Below are 18,603 nucleotides of genomic sequence, written 5' to 3'. Positions count from 1 at the left end.
GTTTCTTCTGGAGCCTAACTTAAATCTTTGTGGCCAGTGGGACCACTTAGAAGTTACTGCTTCAGAGCACTAAGTGGGCCCTTGGCGGCATGAAACAATTAATGACTTGTCCAGAAATGCTTGGTTATAGCTTAAATCAAGAATAAGAATGAGGCCTTCTATTGCTATATCTTCTACAATGTATTTTTATAAAAGTGTAAATGTGTACACATCAGAGGGATTCTCTATGATTTTTATCTTTGCTATGCTTAAAATCACAGGCTGCTATGAAGGTTTCTTTTTCTCTATGTAATTTATTTAATTAGCCAATTACATTCTCTAGAGAGAGGTTGTATTTGAAAGACCTATGCAAAGAAAGGCATAAAGGTGCAGAGTCATACTATTGTGAGTATTTAGGGGCTCTAATTAACAAGATAAAGCCACCCAGTCACAAAATATTAAAGAAATGGTGAGCATCTCTTTGCATAAAGTAAATATTATCATGTTCCTCATCTTGTCCTTCCCTTGTATAGGTGTGTCACTTATTTTGTTCATAATTTTTTTCCCCATAGTAAGAGAGGAAATAAACAACAGTCTTTGTGAAAACTCTTTCCAGAGAAAGCACTGGCAGGGGGAGATTATCTATTTAAAGCGTATTGTGTCTTTGGTTAAGCAGGAAATGAATTTGCTACAAAAGGTTGGAACCCACTCTGACAGAATTGAAGGTAATTAAAATCTAATGGTAGAATCTAACCATTTAAATTGCAATTTAAATTGGTCAAATAGGATTGAATCAGAGTACTTGACAAGCTTAAAATGGGACTATAAGAGATTCACTGTGTGCATGTGAAATATTTGCTTACTCTGGATTGAAATGCACATTGCATGGATGAAATGAAATACTTTCTAAATTTATATGACTTTTCATTAGTATAAAAAGATGGTTGTGAGGATTTGCATCTTACAATATATACTGACAAAGAACAACTGGCATGAAATTAAAAGCTTTCAATAATAAACAAAAGATGATTAGGTATTTGGGTTTATGAGATCTTATTATTCTAGTATGTATACTTTATTATATAAAGTCTTAAGATGGGAATTGCAAATTATCAAATTACATTTATTGTTGGTTTAACCTAAGGCTACATGGTTAGGCTTAACAGATATTCTTTCTTCAAGTGTGGAAAACCTAAAGTGCCAATGCATATGTTTCCACATGTAATTATACTACTTTTGTTAATTTGTTAATATAATGAAGTAGTTTGACATATGAAGTAGAAGAGGTATGGTTTTTGCATTTCTTACAGGAAATTACTAAAGCACAATGATAAGGAATCTAATGGAAATTTAGAGACTATGATTTGGCAAAGTAAATGTAAGTATCCCACCTTTTTACTCAACATTCCTTCCAACATACCATTAATTCCTCCCACTTTGAATGGTACCTCAAATCCTGGGTACATTTTACTTTTATTACTGACCACCACAGATTACTCATAATATCACTACATTATATCTGTCAGACTCCATCTTGTACCAAATAATAAGGAAAGGGTTTTCAGGCCTCACTGGCCAGTAAAATCTAGATCTCTGAACAAAGCTGTGAAGTAAAATACCTGATAGAAGAATAGTCAAAGCACTAACAATAAAAATACTTATTTGAAATCTTTTTTCAAATTAAGGGTTTTGTTGGTTGTAATACATTTATCCATACAACACCTTCCATGTAGGTACACACACACATGTGTTTTTAAAAAACTTTGGTTTCCTGAGAATGTTGCATCTCAAGGAAATGAGTGCTTCATTCATAGTAAAAGACTTGGCCACCATATAACATAACTACATAACCTCAAGGGAAATCATTATCCCAAGAAGGAGAGGGAAACACAGGGAGGTAAAATGTTTCAGTAGAAGAAAGAAAACCTGGGTCTTGCTCAATTAGCTTTATTGAAATTATAGGCAAGCAGATGTTCATGAAAGGCAATGTATTTATGTATTTTCCCATAGAAACAACGTCAAAATTGAGAGCTGTGTTCTTGACAAGAGACTTGGCATAAAAGTAAGCCTAGCTTAACCCAACGATGTCATAAAAACAAGCATAAAATTCTTCCATATATTTAATAGTAAAATGATGCTCAGAGTCCAATAAAATGAACATAAATATCCTATACACATTGATTATAAAAGAGGGCACTCAGTGTTATAAAGTATACATGCTGCACATAAATAAAATCATGCTAAACTATAAATTAAAGCTACTTAAAATTAATATCCCAGCTATAATAAAAATTAAACATTTAATTAGCAGTATTTTTGCTTGCCTTCTTAGAAATGTTATAATTTGAATGGCCTGAACGGTCTCTGAAATTGCTGCCTAGGGAAGTTTCTCTCTTCGAAAGATGCCCTGTCTTGACCTGCATGATCCAGGCTGTAAGAGATTCTGAGACTGATCAGCAGACTACAGCATAAGAGAAGTAAGCTGAGAATAAGCATAAATAAAAATCCACATAAAAGGGATCTCCCAGGGGTTGTCAACCATCTAAAATTCAAAATCAAGCCTCAGGAGACTTAGACATGATCTCAGCCAGTACAAAATTTCAAGGGGAGAAGTGATAGAGAAGACCCAAAGAAGAAATTTCTAATACTGGGGTTTTTGTCAAGGAGCTCTGCAGCTCATTATTCTCGCAGGACGGGACCCAGGTGGCAATAGTGGTAGAGAAAAGTGCTCTGAAAATTGTCAGAAAAGTAGAAAACTTTCAGAGAGCAGAGTTGGGTATTAGGACTAATGTCCAGTCAAAAAAGGTGACAAATATCAGCAAAGAGTGCATCCTCATGGACACACAGATGACCAGAGAATGCCAAGAGATCCTATCTAAGACAAGAGATCCTATCTAAGACAATAGATCTTAGAAGAAGCAAGACAAACTTAAGACCATATCATCACCCATGATGGAGAAGAGACCCTTAATACTGCCATTGTTGTCTTCCTTGGCTCTAATCTGCATCTACAATAACCTGCATTTCTGGGGCACCTGGGTGGCTCAGTGGGTTAAAGCCTCTGCCTTCAGCTCAGGTCATGATCTCAGGGTCCTGGGATCAAGCCCCACATCAGGCTCTCTGCTTGGCAGGGAGCCTGCTTCCCCCTCTCTCTCTGCCTGCCTCTCTGCCTACTTGTGATCTGTCTCTGCCAAAGAAATAAATAAAATCTTTAAAAAAGAAAGAAAGAAAAATAACCTGCATTTCCTCAGCTTAGAGCAAGGAGGCACCTGCACTTTGACCAACACACAGGCACTCAAATGTCATTCAGTTACCCTAATCTGATGCTCGTAAATCAAGTTCTTGTTTCCAGAGTCTCAGTGGTAGATAAACATTCTTTTCAACAAATTACCTTGGTAATATACAATATATTTAAAGTACTATCTAGAGCTTAATTTAAGCTTCTGAAGAAGAGCCAAACCTTGTGTATTTGGTCTTTTTGTTCATTTATTTCTTACTTGTTAAATTGTTTGCTCTTCTCCCCCATCTCATTCTAACAAGAGCACTAAGGCTGCCAAAGAAAATACAAATAGGAAGCTGGGGGATACTTTTGGAAAGAAGGAACAATATCTGTACTCCTTTGCCTTGATGCTATGCTATCCAGGGGGTGTTTATGGCTTGATTACAAGCATATAGGATTGAAGCTTTTCATTTCAGTTTTTGGAATCTTATTTATTACCTCACTTTATTTGTAACACTTTATCATAGATACAGAGGGGATTATTATTATCCCCATTTTACAGATGAGAAAACTAACTTGGAGAATCAGTAAGCAGTAAATGTAAATCCATGTCTTAAGAACTTATTCTGGGAGAGTCAAGATGGCAGAGGAGTAGCAGACTGAGATGACATCAGGTCGTAGGAGTTCGCATAGATAGTTATCAAACCATTCCAAACACCTACAAATACAACAGGAGATCAAAGAGAAGAAGAGCAGCAATTCTAGAAACAGAAAATCGACCACTTTCTGAAAGATAGTACATGTGCAGAAGTGAATCCAAAGCAATGGAAAGATAGACCACAGAGAGAGGGGCTGGCTCCCAGAAAGCAGTGGAACAATGGAGCAAAAAATCTGAACTTTCAGAAGTCTGCTCCACTGAGGGACATTGCTCCAGAGGCTAAGTGGGGGTGGATACCTCACGGGGACAGTGTGGTCTCAGGTCCTGTAGGGTCACTGAAAAATCGGGGGTGTCTGAGTATAGCAGAGCTTGAGGTATCAGAGCAGGAAGCCAACTACAGAGACAGAGCTGAGGAGTGAGCTCAGCTTGGGGTTACCTTAAACTGTGATCCGTGGCACAGTTGGACCACTGCTCTTTGAACAGAGACCCCACAAGTGGCAGATCCGGGTATACCCATCTTCCTCTTCTGGAAGAGCTGTGCAGCAGAAATCTGCTGGGTTTGGAGACTCCAAACGGGGCCATGTGCCAGAGACAGAAATTCTCAGTCACAGGCCGGGTCAGCTTGGAGCATGGCCAGAGACCAGGGAGACAAGAGTGATTGACTGCTCTTTTCTGAGGAGTGGGGCCTTAAGCTTTTGGCTCCTCTGGGCAGGAGATTGGGAAGCCACCATTTTCATTCCCGACCTCCAGAGCTCTACAGAAAGTGTTCAGGGAACAAAAGCTGCCGAGAGCAAACTCGAGAAAATTACTTAGCCCAACCCCTGGCCAGGGCGGCACAATTCCACCTCAGGCAAAGATATTTGAGAATCATTACAACAGGTCCCTCCTCCAGAAGACTGAGAGAACAATGAGCCAAGACCAAGCTCACTGATCAAAGAGAACAGTGGAATTCCAGAGGAGAGGAAAGCAAAGCATGGAATTCATGGTTTTCTCCCCATGATACTTTAGTCTTACAAAGTTAAATTTTTTTAATTTTATGTTTTTCTTATTCTATTTTTTTAACTTTTCCTCTTTTCTGCTTTTAACATTTTTTAACTAGTTTATCTTAACAATACTTTTCTTAAAAAATTTTTTTTAAACCTTCATTATTATAGTCATATTTTATCCTTCATTGTATCTAACTTTATTTTTGTATACATATAGGGCTTTTTCTTCTAAAAAAAATTTGGGATACAATTTCTAATAAATCAAAATATACCCTAAATATAGCACAGGGCTTTGTTCTAGTCTCCAGCCTGAGCAAATTCTCTTCACTTTCTTTTGCTTTCTTTTTCCAATCAACTTATCAATTCCTTTTTTATAATTTTTAAAAAAATTTCAACTACTTTAATTTCATCTAATTTTTAATTTCATCTAATTTAATTTAATTTAATTTCATCATACTTACAGTTATATTCCATCCCTTCATTGTGTTTAACCTTATTTTTGTGTATATATATAAATATATATATATATATATATATATATATATATACATGTATATATATATACACATATATATATGTTTATCTTTCTTTAAAATTTTGGGACATAGTTTCTTCTAAGAGACCAAAATACACCCAAAATCAAGTGGGTGGCTCTGTTCTAATCCCCAGTCTAATATATATATATATATATATATATAAATTTTTTAAAATTTCTTTTTATCCCCTTTCTTCTCCCCCTGATTTGGGGTCTCTTCTGATTTGGTTAGCATACTTTTTCTGGGGTCTTTGCCACCCTTTTAGGGTTTTATTCTCTCATTCATATATTCTTATCTGGATAAAATGACAAGGCAGGAAAACTCACCACAAAAAAAAGAACAAGAGGCAGTACCAAAGGCTAGGGACCTAATCAAGACAGACATTGGTAATATGTCAGATCTAGAGTTCAGAATGATGATTCTCAAAGTGCTAGCTGGGCTCAAAAAAGGCATGGAAGATATTAGAAAAACCCTGTCTGGAGAAATAAAACCCTTTTCTGGGGAAATAAAAGAACTAAAATCTAACCAATCTGAAAGCAAAAAAGGTATTAATGAGGTACAATAAAAAATGGAGGCTCTTACTGCTAGGATGAGTCAGAGGAGAGAATTAGCGATATAGAAGACCAAATGAGGGAGAATAAAGAAGCTGAGCAAAAGAGAGACAAACAACTACTAGACCATGGGGGGAGAATTTGAGAGATAAGTGATACCATAAGATGAAAAAATATTAGAATAATTGGGATTCCAGAAGAAGAAGGCAGGGGGGAAGAAGGTATATTGGAGCAAATTATCATAGAGAATTTCCCTAATATCACAAAGAGAAAACACATCAATATCCAGGAGGCACAGAGAACTCCCCTCAAAATCAATAAAAATAGGTCCACACCCTATCATGCACTAGTTAAACTTACAAGTCTCAGTGACAAAGAGAAAATCCTGAAAGCAGCTAGGGACAAGAAGTCTATAACACACAATGGTAGAAATATTAGATTGGTAACAGACATATCCACAGAGCCATGGCAGGCCAGAAAGAAGGGCATGATATATTCAGAGCACTAAGTGAGAAAAACATGCAGCCAAGAATACTATATCCCGCTAGGCTATAATTGAAAATAGAAGGAGAGATAAAAAGCTTCTAGGAAAAACAAAAATTAAAAGAATTTGAAAACACCAAACCAGCTCTACAGGAAATATTGAAAAGGGTCCTCTAAGCAAAGAGAGAGCCTAAAAGTAGTATACCAGAAAGGAACAGAGACAATATACAGTACAGTCACCTCACAGGCAATAAAATGGCACTAAATTAATATCTTTCAATAGTTACCCTGAATGTAAATGGGCTAAATGCCCCAATCAAAAGGCACAGGGTATTAGAATGGATTAAAAAAAGTAAGACCCATTGATATGCTGTCTGTCAGAAACTTATTTTAGACCCAAAGACACTTCCAGATTTAAAGTGGGGCAGGGGAGACAATTTACCATGCTAATGGACATCAAAAGAAAGCTGGGGTGGCAATCCTTATACCAGATAAATTAGATTTTAAGCCAAAGAGTATAATAAGAGATAAAGAAGGACACTACATCATACTTAAAGGATCTGTCCAACAAGATCTAATAATTTTAAATATCTAGGTCCCTAACATGGGAGCAGCCAACTATATAAACCAATTAATAACAAAATCAAAGAAACACATTGACAATAATACAAAAATAGTAGGGGACTTTAATACCCCCTTCACTGAAATGGATATATCATCCAAGCAAAAGATCAACAAGGAAATAAAGGCCTTAAATGACACACTGGACCAGATGGAAATCACAGATATATTCAGAACATTCCATCCCAAAGCAACAGAATACATATTCTTCTCTAGTGCACATGGAACATTCTCCAGAATAGATCACATCCTGGGTCACAAATCAGGTCTCAACCAGTACCAAAAGATTGGGATCATTCCCTGCATATGCTCATACCACAATGCTCTGAAACTAGAACTCAATCACAAGAGGAAAGTTGGGAAGAACTTAAATATATGGAGGCTAAAGAGCATCCTACTAAAGAACAAATAGGTCAACCAGGAAATTAAAGAAGAATTGAAAAAATTCATGGAGGGGCACCTGGGTGGCTCAGTGGGTTAAAGCCTCTGCCTTCAGCTCAGGTCATGATCCCAGGATCCTGGGATCAAGCCCCACATCGGGCTCTCTGCTCCGCAGGGAGGCTGCTTCCTCCCGTCTCTCTCTCTGCTTGCCTCTCTGCCTACCTGTCTGTTAAATAAATAAATAAAATCTTTAAAAAAAAAAAGAAAAGAAAAATTTCATGGAGACAAATGATAATGAAAACACAACCGTTCAAAATCTGTGGGACACAGCAAAGGCCATCCTCAGTGGAAAGTGTATAGTGATACAAGCCTTTCTCAAGAAACAAGAAAGGTCTCAAGTACACAACCTAACCTTACACCTAAAGGAGCTGGAGAAAGAACAGGAAAAAAAAAAAAAAAAAAGCCTAAGCCCAGCAGAAGAAGAGAAATAATAAAGATCAGAGCAAAAATAAATGAAATAGAAATAAAAAAACACCAGTAGAAAAAATCAACAAAACTAGGAGCTGGTTCTTTGAAACAATTAATAAGATTGATACACCCCTGGCCAGACATATCAAAAGAAAAAAGAAAGGACCTAAATTAATAAAATCATGAATGAAAGAGGATAGATCACAACCAACACCAAAGAAATACAAACAATTATAAGAACATAATATAAGCAACTATACACCAGCAAATTTGACAATTGGGCAGAAATGGATGCATTCCTAGAGACCTATAAACTACCAAAACTGAACCAGGAAGAAATAGAAAACCTGAACAGAACCATAACTAGTAAGGAGATTGAAGCAGTCATCAAAAATCTCCCAACAAACAAAAGCCCAGGGCCAGACGGCTTCCCAGGGGAATTCTACCAAACATTTGAAGAAGAATTAATTCCTATTCTCCTGAAACTGTTCCAAAAAATAGAAATGGAAGGGTAACTGCTAAACTCATTTTATGAGACCAGCATTACCTTGATCCCAAAACAAGACAAAGACCCCATTAAAAAAGAGAACTATAGACCAATATCCTTGATGAACACAGATGCAAAAATTCTCACCAAAATACTAGCCAATAAGATCCAACAGTACATTTAAAGAATTATTCACAACGACCAAGTGGGATTTATTCCAGAGCTGCAAGATTGGTTCAACATCTGCAAATTAATCAATGTGATACAATACATTAATAAAAGGAAGAACAATAACCGTATGATACTTTCAATAGATGCTGAAAAAGCATTTGACAAGTACAGCATCATTTCTTTTTTTTTTTTTTTAATTTAATTTACTTTTTTTCAGTGTTCCAAAATTCACTGCTTATGCACCACACCCAGTGCTCCATGTAATACCTTCCCCCCTTAATACCAACCACCAGGATCAACCAATACCCCATCCCCCTCCCCTCCCAAACCATCAGTTTGTTTCTCAGAGTCCACAGTCTCTCATGGTTTGTCTCTCCCTCCAATTTCCCCCAACTCACTCTCCATCTCCCAATGTCCTCCATGGCATTCCTTATGCTCCACAAGTAAGTGAAACCATATGATAATTGACTCTCTCTGCTTGACTTATTTTGCTCAGCATAATCTTCTCCAGTCCTGTCCATGTTGATACAAAAGTTGGGTATTCATCCTTTCCAATGGAGGCATAATACTTCATTGTATATATGGACCACATCTTCTTTATCCATTCATCTGTTGAAGGGCATTTTGACTCTTTCAATAGTTTAGCGACTGTGGCCATTGCTGCTATGAACATTGGGGTACAGATGGCCCTTCTGTTCTCTACGTCTATATCTTTGGGGTAAATACCCAGTAGTACAATTGCAGGGTCATAGGGTAGCTCTATTTTTAATTTCTTAAGGAATCTCCACACTGTTTTCCAAAGTGGCTGCACCAACCTGCTTTCTCACCAACAGTGTAAGAGGGTTCCCCTTTCTCCACATCCTCTCCAACACTTGTTGTTTACTGTCTTATTGATTTTGGCCATTCTGACTGGTGTAACATGGTATCTCAATGTGGTTGTGATTTGACTCTCCCTGATGTCTAATAATGATGAACATTTTTTCATGTGTCTTAGACATTTGTATGTCTTCTTTGAAGAAGATACAGCATCCTTTCTTGATAGAAACTCTTCACAGTGTAGGGATAGGGGGTACATATCTCAATATCATAAAAGCCATCTATGAAAAACCCACAGTGAATATTATTCTGAATGGGTAAAAACTGAGAGCTTTTCCTCTAAGCTCAGAAACATGGCAGGTCTGTCCACTGTCACCACTGCTATTCAACATCATATTAGAAGTCCTAGCCTTGGCAATCAGACAACAAAAAGAAATAAAAAGCATTTGAACCAGCAAAGAAGAAGGTTAACTCTCACTTTTTGCAGATGATATGATACTTTATGTGGAAAACCCAAAAGACTCCACTCCAAAACTGCTAGAACTCATACAAGAATTTAGTAAGGTGTCAGGATATAAAATCAATGCATAGAAATCAGTTGCATTTCTATACACCAACAACAAGACAGAAGAAATAGAAATTGAGAAGTCAATCCCATTTACAATTGCACCCAAAACCATAAGATACCTAGGAATAAATCTAACCAAAGAGGCAAAGAATCTGTACTCAGATAACTATAAAGCACTCATGAAAGAAATTAAGGAAGACACAAGGAAATGGAAAAATAGTTCATGCTCATGGATTGGAAGAACAAATATTGTGAAAACGTCTATGCTACCTAAAGCAATCTACACATTTAATGCCATCCCTATCAAAATACCATCAATTTTTTTCAGAGAAATGGAACAAATAATCCTAAAATTTATATGGACCCAGAAAAGACTCTGAATAGCCACAGGAATGTTGAAAAAGAAAACCAAAGTGGGTGGCATCACAATTCCAGACTTCAAGCTCTATTACAAAGTTGTAATCATCAAGACAGTATGGTACTGGCACAAAAACAGACATATAGATCAATGGAACAGAATAGAGTCCAGAAATGGTCCCTCAACTCTATGGTCAACTAATCTTTGACAAAGCAGGGAAGATGTCCAAGGGAAATAAAGACAGTGTCTTCAACAAATGGTGTTGGGAAAATTGGACAGTCACATGCAGAAGAATGAAACTGGACCATTTCCTTAGACCATACACAAAAATAGACTCGAAATGAATGAAAGATCTCAATGTGAGACAGGAATTCATCAAAATCCTAGAGGAGAACACAGGCAGCAATCTCTTTGAACTCAACCACAGCAATTTCTTCCTAGAATCATCAACAAAGGCAAGAGAAGCAAGGGCAAAATTGAACTATTGGGACTTCATCAAGATCAAAAGCTTTTGAACAGCAAAGGAAACAGTCAACAAAACCAAAAGACAACCAACAGAATGGGAGAAGATATTTGCAAATGACATATCAGATAAAGGGCTAGTATCCAAAATCCATAAAGAACTTATCAAACTCATCACCCAAAGGACAAATAATCCAGTCAAGAAATGGGCAGAAGACAGGAACAGATATTTCTGCAAAGAAGACATCCAACTGGACAACAGACACATGAAAAAGTGCTCAACATCATTCGGCATCAGGGAAATACAAATCAAAACCACAGTGAGATACCACCTCACACCACTCAGAATGGCTAATATTAACAAGTCAGGAAATGACAGATGTTGGTGAGGATGTGGAGAAAGGGGAACCCTCCTACACTGTTGGTGGGAATGCAAGCTGGTGCAGCCACTCTGGAAAACAGTATGAAAGATCCTCAAAATTTTGCAAATAGAGCAACCCTCTGACCCAGCTATCACATTACTGGTTATTTACTCTAAAAATAGAAATGTAGTGATCCAAAAGGGCATGTGCACCCAAATGTTTATAGCAGCAAAGTCCACAATAGCCAAACTATAGAAAGAACCTAGATGTCCATCAACAGATGAATGAAAAAAGAAGTTGTGTTATATATATATATATATATATATATATATATATATAAAATATAAAAGCAAAGTGTTCAATTCCTTGACTCTAAGGCCCCCAGGAACCTATAAGTGCTAATTTGCAGAGCTTATGCATTCCACAGTAAGTTCCACATTTTCCCTGAACACAGAAAGCATAGATATAGATGACAACTAAGACAAAAGTTAAAAACAATAGTGCTTATTATACCTTTGCAATTTACACATAGGTCCTTGAAACTCAATTTTGTCTTACATGGTTTAGATTCCTTGGGTCAGCCCTGATAATCAATATAATCTGGAAAGTTTCACCTTATGCATATTTTTGAACTTGCTCATTTTTTCTGCCAATAATCAGATAGAAGTAAGTTTTTATTCATGTTTTGCAGATGATTTTTAAAAAAATAATTTTCATAGCTTCACTGTGAGCATTAGACTTTTATAGTTGTCAGAGCTCAGCTAAGGAAAGCTATGACTGTTTCATTTTGACAGTTCCTTTGGAACAATTATTTAATGTGAGCATTATTTAAATGTGAGAGTGGAATGAATATATCTTGGTGTGGTTTTTTAAAATTTAGTCTCTACATCTTATCTTCCATCTACATTTAAGACAGGACATTATTCTTTACTTCTTGCCTTCCATTTAGAGTTAGCAGAGTTTAGATACTGGGAGAAGTAATTTAGACTGAAGAGCAAAAGATACACATTTATGTGCTATCCTTGGCTCTGTTATTCCCTTAATCCCATCTGAAGAGAGAAAAAATGTTGATTTTAAGCTGAGGCAAAACGTGATAACTTTTGAATGGTACAGTTGACAATTTAGGAAAAACCACACAGTTTTTAAGGCATTATTTCAACCCCTCTGGGTATGTATAAAGTTACTTTCGCCAGTTGCCATTTGAGGAAAGATCCATTGTTGAGAAAAAAATTTAACCCCAAGAATGAACAAGTTAACGGAGGAAAGCTGCCACAGCCTTTTTTCTCAGACCTGCAGGAATTCGGATCTTATATTTGTAATGAATTTCTGTCCACCTATTCTCAGGAATACTTAATAGGTAATGGAAGAAATGTGAAACGCCAACAAAGCAATTATCATTGTTCTGAAGGGGAGATAGGGTGAGGTGAAAACATAGAGAACATAGTTATTTGTTTACTTTAGAATATGGGTAGTGTTCAACCGAGGAGGTAATCTGGAGAATTTCTGTATCTTTTTCATATGCCAGCTCTCTCGAGAATCGACAGGCAGTGGCATTATACTCATTCTGGAAATTGCCTCTGTGTTCAAATAGCATTCATTACACGCAGCTTTTTCTCAGATCTAAAGGGCAAGGGGAAAACAGATTATTTGTAAAATAAAAACATAACGCTGGCATGGATTTTTTTTTCCCGCCTCAGGGTGAGAGGCAAAATGTCTGGGTGTCGTTTTCAAACATTCCAGCCATCAACTCTAGAGAGCATGGACAGACATTATTTTCATTGTTGATATAATGAAAATGATGCTTTTCAACCATTTCCCAGAGCATAAACCCATTTTCAGTGAGAGCCCAGCTTACCATAACGAATGTCAGTGACGTGGGAAAAACAAATGCACAAATGAAAAACAATGAATCTGATAGCTCATTCATTGCTGTCAATAGAAGCCAGAGTTCCCCCCAATCCGCTTAGTTATCTAGTATAGGCCATTGTATAATCTGAAGCATTGCAGGCCATTTGCATATTGACTAAAGTATTAAAATTAACAATTGAGAAAAATGTTGGGAATAAGCAAAGCAGTTACATTCTACCTCCCAGAAAGGTTTGGGATTTTTCTTTCAGGTGTATGCTTTTTAAAATAGGTACAAATAATTTTTTCAGTAGCTGAAATGAAATGAAGTTTAAAATTGAGGCAATTATCTCAATAATATATACAAAACATTTTCTTCAGCTTCTAAATTATTAGAAAACTAAAATTACTTTCTGTTTAAATGACTTGGATAGTTTCTCAAAAAAAGGAAACATCCTAGAGAACCCTATAATTATTTTTCCTTACTGACCATTGTTAACATTTCTATCAGTTTCCTTCCTATCTTTTTTCTGTGGGAGCTTATATTATGTATATGGTTCAGGGTTCTTTTTTCTTTTCATAGTCTAGCACATTCTTATTTGGTAAAGGTTATTTATAACTGATTTTCAGTGTCTACATATTCTTATATCCCAAAAACGTACTATAGTATGTCTAAGAATTCTGCATCTGGGAACATATAAGTGGCATCTAATACTTTTTTGATTCAAAGTAATACAGTGATAAAGATCCTTGTACAGAAATCAATATATCTAACATTCTAAGGTCGTGAATAAATGGTGACATAGGCTTAAGTCAGATCCTCTGGTAATCCTGGGTCTCTGCATTATTCTCTGCCCCCCTCATTTTAGCAACAACTTTTAAAAAGCAAATCATTTCCAATTCCCAAGTGGTAAATAATTTCTTAAAAGTACTACATTTCCTCTCAAGTAATTTTTCATTTTAGTCAATTGTTCACTATTATAAAAAAAGAAAAAGTTACAAACTACATACAAGAGGAGAAATAGCTTAAGGACCTGTATAACTTTGAGGCAAAGTTGCATGAAATTGTCAAACCACAACTCTCCAAGGATCTTCCCGTGCTGGTTGATTAGCCAAACCAGCAGGACTACTCAGTAATGGATTCCACTTTGGGCAATGCTAATAGAGTTCTACTCTTGATGAAAAGTAACCTCAAAATTGGGGCCACAGTGACTTTCACTAAACCTCCATATAATGATAGCACTTCACTTTTCAACATGGAAAATGTAGGGGAAAATTGAGGTAATTATGTTGGCAATTTAAGTAAAACAGAAAATACCCAGATACTTGAGGCAAAAGGAACTGGAGCTTTAAACTATGCAGAGATAACAATCTGAGCTCTCGATTTCACTTTTTCAAGAATACAAAGCATTTTATAAATGAAGTTTACTGAGCAGAGTTTCCCAAATCTTGTATCCTGTGAGTAGAAGGTCCCAAACCAATTCTCTCCCTGCTAGCTTAGCAAAAAAGTGGCATTAACTAAGGTTATTTTTCAGTTCTCCTGTGTTCAAATTTGCAGAGGCTGATGCTGTTTACCAACAAGCAATCAGGCAAGATATTCTTACAATCATGAAAATGTGACATGTTTATCTAGTTTCCACTTCTTTGGAGCCTCTGGAGGAGATCGGTCACCATCAGGATAAATATGGGTAACAGCTACCAGATAATTCTTCTTTTGTCTCCCACTAGTGAACTTATTCCCACTAAGAAGGTGCCTCTTCTCTCAGCCTCCAGCACTTCCTTTGCTGCATTTGCCCCCAATATCTCTGCTTTGCTGTCTTATGTTCTTTATTGCTCTGGCCTACTGTCACTGCTGATGTCATCACTCACTATGCTCCCAGGCCAGCCTTGTGGAATGGGGACCCATTGGTACTTTGATGCCAAGCCTCTTTCTGTCCTGTTTCTCCTGATGCTGCAGGATAATTTGGCATGACTTTGGAGCTCATCACTGCCCACCCACTCGTGGCCCTCTCTTTTCTCTATTTGATCCATATTATTAGCTAACATAAAAGAGGACCCTCTGCTCATAAGTCCCTACATTTAGATATTAAGTGTTTCACAATCATTGCAATCATAAACTGCCAAATTTTGTAACATTTTTATTTATTCATTCCCTTACTGTTACTGGACTGATTAGGACTTCTGGTTTTCAGAAGTGCCAGACAAATAGATGGTGGGTTTGCCAGTTTACCAGCTGTAATGTTCATTTTATATCAACTTGACTAGATCACAGGTCACCAGACATTTGGTCAAAACTTATTCTGGGTGTGTCTGTGACATGTTTCTGGATGACACTAATATTTGAATAAATTAGCAAATCAGATCGCCCTACCTAATGTGGGTGGACCCCATTTAGTCATTTGAAAGTCTGGCTAGAACAAAAGGGCTGACCAGCCTGTGAGTAGGAGAGAATCATTTCCATCTGACTACTTTTCAACCTGGGACACTGGTTTATTCCTGTCTTTGGAACTGAATGGAAATAATAGATCTTTTTTGGTCTTAAGCCTGCTAACTTTCAGACTGGAAATACACCATCAGCTCTCCTGGTTCTCAGACCTTTGGACCCAGGCTAGAACTCCACCACCAGCCCTCCTGGGCCTTGCTGACTGCAGATCTTGGGACTTGTCAACCTCCATAATTATGTAAACTAATTCCTTAAAATAAACCTCTTTATATCCAGTACATATATTCCATTAGTTCTCTTTTCCTGGAGAACCCTGATTAATACAACAGGTAGTCCTGGCATTTGTTCTGTTTACTACCCAACTACATTTTTTTCTAAATTGCAAATTTGAGTTGTTTTATATTAAATGTCTCCCCACTTGTAAATAATTGAGGAACCTCATTCTCAAAAGCAATTGATCTGTGATCAACTTGCTTTTCCCTTATAAATATGGAATGAAAGCCAATGTGTGCTAGCCTAATAGCCTCCACAGTCATAATAGAAGGCTCTCCATCCTGTTATAATTCTTTCCTGCCAAGTGCTCTGGAAATCCTTCAAATTATGCCTCATATGTGTTCACAAATAAGTGTCTCCCATGGACTTCTTCTCCTGCTCTTTTCTCACTTCTAGACGTTTACTACCTTATATTTTCCACAGCTGACAATGTCCCTTCCTGAACCATCATTTCTGTGATTCTCCCAAAGCTACATGCCATCACATGGAGACCCAGAGGTTTACTCATTTCTTTAAGATGAGATTTTCCCTGAGTCAGGAAAAGCTTTTTTCCTCAACTCTGTGTCATTTCTCAAAACAAGAGATGACAGGCTGACCCTGGGAAATGTCATGAGAGCCTGTGAAACTCTAGGCAGAGGCTGAGCTTCTTGTCTTTCCAGTTCTGATTTTCCCCTCAAAGTTTTAAAAATTATAGGTTCAGTATTAGTGTTCAAACTCAAGGTAAAGCACACTTCTTTACCGTCAGCTGATCTCCTGAATAGGTCTCCTGACACAGAGCTGTAACCAGGAAGCTCAATATGGAGAGAACAAGCTTCATCTAGCTTCAGAGATCACTGCCCTTCCCTGTTGCATGAAGCTTATTTTAAGTTCAGTCATTCTTAACATTCGTGAAACTAGGAAGAGAATGTTGAGATTAGAAAAGAGAAATATCTTAAAAAAAAAAAAAACAGATGACTATTTTAAAGATATTCATTTACAATTATTTTATTAAACAATCATCTTTTACATGTCATCAGACCTAACCCCTGAAGTGCCAAAAAAAAAAAAAAACCAAAACGGTTTGAGGTATTAAAACTGAAAGAACATTTCCACATATTTTGTAAGGCTTTCACAATATAGTAACCAAAATATTCAGTGCAACTAAATACTACACATAACTGCAGGTTGATAAGAACAAAACTATAAAAAAACAAACATGGTTTGTCACATTATAGCTCTGATTCTCCCATTTATAGTGACAGGAAGGCAAAAAAAAATAATGTGAGATGTAAGTTGCTTACAAAATGATGTGTCCATTTTTCAATTTTTAAAAAGTGGTATATAGAATGTAAAAGGTCACTGACCTGAAACAGTTCCCCAAAGCACAAAATCAAACTGACCAACTGGTTTCAATGATAATGTCCTATTCACAGGACTTAATCCTCAGATTAATGGCAATTCACTTAAAGTATCTGAAATAGATTTACTAGACTATTTTAATTATCCACGTGCATATAAGATCACATAAGTAGCACACATGGTCCGTACTTTTTCTTTTCTGTAGAATTTTTCCCTTTAAAGTAGAAAATAAATTCTTAATACAGATAAAGTTCAGAATGGTCACTTCAAAGGGATTTTGAAGTAACACAGGGAAGAGGAAGTTGGCTTTCTAAGTGTTAGACTTTTTAATATTGAATAAATTATCCGAAGACTTTCCAGACCCATTTCACTTTGACTGTATCTAAACATTGAAAGAGAAAGTTGAGGCAATCATATAGCTAATTATTATAATATAAACACTTTCTTCTGATCTGTTCAGGCAAATTGGAGAAAAGGTGTTTTTCATTTGATGATTGATTTAATTATTAACTTCAGAGCATAGCTACTTCATTTGAAACAAATTTAAAATTGCATAGCGATTTGCATATAGGATAGAAAATTAAGTTCTGAATAATGGATCACAAATGTTGAATATAAATTAGTCTCTACAGCAGTTGTTACAGGTAACATAATACATCTAGTAGCCATGTGCTAGATTTTGATGTTTGTCACTGAATTGTTCTATTCAGTTGTGTAGATAGGCTGAAGAAAAGGAAGGATATTTTTTTTTTTTTTGTAAGAACATAGTCTGCTTAGAACTTGGCTTTTAAAAACTTTTTGCAAAACTGATAAAAGACCACATACTTCTTGCAGTTTACTATATAGGAAAATACTGTTTATTCCATGGTGAACATGACACTTTCACGAAGACACCCTAACAAGTTAGGCTCCTCCAGATTCTTTGTTTGGCCAGCATCAGAAATTTGTGGGAAAAGGACATTTTTTCATAGAGACTGCAACAACGTTCTGCAAAACACACTTAGCCTGTTTCCTCTTTGTCATAGGAAAAAAAAGGGAAACTAGGTTGTTAAAAACCCCTATGGGAACACTACACGTATATATGGGGACAATGTCCTCTCCCACAACTATGGTTTGTTTTCCCATGTAATGGCTCTTGAATGAACAAAGATCTTTGCAGTTGCCTCACTGCTGGAAATAGAGCTGCAAAAGCAGCTGAGTGGTTTACCTGGGAGGAGAGTCAACATGCGCTGATGTTCTCACTTGAACCAGGAGAAAACTGATCACAGTCATTTCTATACAAATGAATAACGATCTAGGGTCACTTAGTATCTTTTAGAGGTTAATGACTATTTTTACTATTTGTTACACAAGTAGATGCTCCAGTTTAAGATACATTTCCCAAGAGTTTGTTGTTTTGTTTTGTTTTTTTAATGAATGTCATCAGACATGGAAATCAGCCAAAAACACAGATCATAGAATAAGTAATTAAATCTCAAGTGTCCAAATTGGCCAGTCCAATTAAAACATATCCCCAAGCTGGAATTATCTGGAATAAAACAAAAGAATGACTTTCATTTTAGGACCACATATACAACTCTAAATGCTATTACATCGG

This window comes from Lontra canadensis, unplaced genomic scaffold, assembly GCF_010015895.1.
Source record: "Lontra canadensis isolate GAN:19392208 unplaced genomic scaffold, GSC_riverotter_1.0 scaffold6, whole genome shotgun sequence".
Taxonomy (NCBI): domain Eukaryota; kingdom Metazoa; phylum Chordata; class Mammalia; order Carnivora; family Mustelidae; genus Lontra; species Lontra canadensis.
Note: the sequence above shows the minus strand (reverse complement) of the source record.